This window comes from Austrofundulus limnaeus, unplaced genomic scaffold (genome assembly GCF_001266775.1).
Source record: "Austrofundulus limnaeus strain Quisiro unplaced genomic scaffold, Austrofundulus_limnaeus-1.0 Scaffold536, whole genome shotgun sequence".
Classification (NCBI taxonomy): domain Eukaryota; kingdom Metazoa; phylum Chordata; class Actinopteri; order Cyprinodontiformes; family Rivulidae; genus Austrofundulus; species Austrofundulus limnaeus.
This window is the reverse complement of record NW_013952938.1, coordinates 229,358-231,432: the sequence shown is the minus strand read 5'-3', so window position 1 is coordinate 231,432 and position 2,075 is coordinate 229,358. Positions and strand designations below refer to the sequence as shown.

The 2,075-nt window shown below is 36.3% G+C and overlaps 1 protein-coding gene across 2 annotated transcripts in view; it reads left to right on the top strand.

Moving 5' to 3' along the window:
- Nucleotides 1–2,075, top strand: part of LOC106530585 (protein sprouty homolog 3) — a 24,512-nt gene that overhangs the window by 16,957 nt on the left and 5,480 nt on the right. The window lies entirely within an intron of this gene.

Here is a 2,075-nt window from a genome sequence, read left to right as displayed (position 1 = left end):
TTAAATAACTGACTAATTTTTTCAGCTCTTCTCCTATTGGTCAACAGACAGGAAGTAGCAGGATCCATGTGCAGATCTGCTGTGCTGCTTGAGATTAAAGTTTAGTTTAAAACAAAAACAAGGAGAGAAACCAGTTACCTGTTCCCAGTGTGTGTATTTATTTATTGGTCCATTCATCTGTTTCTGCTTTTATTTCTAATTATGTCAGGTTTGATCCTCCATATGAACCAAGTTCATTTTATGATGAAAACAAAAGTAAACAATTAAAATAACTGATTATGTGACGTTATTTAAGGTTAATAGTTTTATGTAGAGGTAAAAACTGAAAAGCTTTAATCAAACCTTCAGGATCAGARGGATTTATTTTTATAAATAAACAACAACTCTGAGTATAAACTGCTCAGACGAGCTCGACATCTAATCCATCAAACACTTCTTTCATCCAGACGTTCTTTGTTCTCTGTCAGTGAAACACTTCTTAGCAGTTTGAGTTTTAAAGACACTCTGAGCCTCATTAAAGCATGATGACGTTCAGGTGGGGACCACTGGAGAAGCCCCTCAGGGTCTCTATAAGGAGAAGAGGTTTTATCGTYTCTGTGATCCATAAATCAGGTTCTCTGCTCTGTGACGAGACAAACCTGCTCCTGCTGGAACTCCCTCCTGCCTCGTCCGTCTTCCAGCTCAGACGGCTAAAAGCCTTCAGCTGCAGGTCCACAGAGAGCTGATCAAACAGGCAATTAGCTTCCTGTTAGCTGCTAATGGGCCAGAGCTGGGCCGAGCGAGGGAGGCGGGGAGGAGCTGTGGTATTTGGAAGATGATGGAGCGAGAGACACTAAGAGGGAAGAGAGGATGTGAGCGTTGAGGTCAGATGAGATCATTCATGACCTGAAACAGGCTGGACTCTTCAGGGTTTCAGCTTCGACTGAAACAACGAGTCTGCAGGAAGTTTGAACAGCAGAGGATCTGAAGCAGATAAAGCAGCTCACACAGGCCTGAGGTGTGTGTGTTCATGTTTTTAACTCTGTGTGCGTGTGTGTGTGTGTTGGGGAATGAATTGGGCCATTCTGTGTGTGTCAGCACAGACACATCCCTGATACGTTGAACATTACTTTGTTATATTTTTATATGTAGATACAGGCTGTTAACTATTTTTATTCTGCTCTCTTTTCTTTTTCCATTTTAGCAAATATTTACACACCTGGTCTGTTTGGAGCGACATTTAAAAAAACGCACAACTAAAGAAAATTCTAATAAAGAAAGTTTAACTTTTTTCCTTCATAATGTTTTCCTGCGTGCAGCTCTGAACGCTACGGAAGCTGAGAGCGGACTTTTCCACAGATAATTTTTCTCCATGTTTTTCTAGTATCGTGATGAGTTTTCTCAGGACTTTTAACTTGACATTTAATATCGTTATTACAATGTAACAATGAACGTTTTCCTGAGATAACGAGTTATGTTTTTCCTCTTGTGCATCATTTCATACAGCCTGTTATAATAAAKTAAACTAAAAGTCATTGATGAACAGCTGAAGGGACCGGGCCATGTCCATGTTTACCAAATAATGCACAAGAGAAAAACCACAAGTCATTATCTCGAGAAAACCATTGGAAATTAACTCATTACCTCAAAAAACATTGTAAATTAACTCGTTAACTCAAGAAAACATTCAAAAATTGACTCATTATCTCGAGAAAATCCAACGTAAATTAACTTATCTAAAAAAAACAGTAAAATAACACATTATCTCGAGAAAATCCAACGTAAATTAACTTATCTAAAAAACATAGTAAATTAACTCATTATCTTGAGAAAATCCAACGTAAATTAACTTATCTAAAAAACATAGTAAATTAACTCATTATCTTGAGAAAATCCAACGTAAATTAACTTATCTAAAAAAACAGTAAAATAACACATTATCTCGAGAAAATCCAACGTAAATTAACTTATCTAAAAAAACAGTAAAATAACACATTATCTCGAGAAAATCCAACGTAAATTAACTTATCTAAAAAAACAGTAAAATAACACATTATCTCGAGAAAATCCAACGTAAATTAACTTATCTAAAAAAA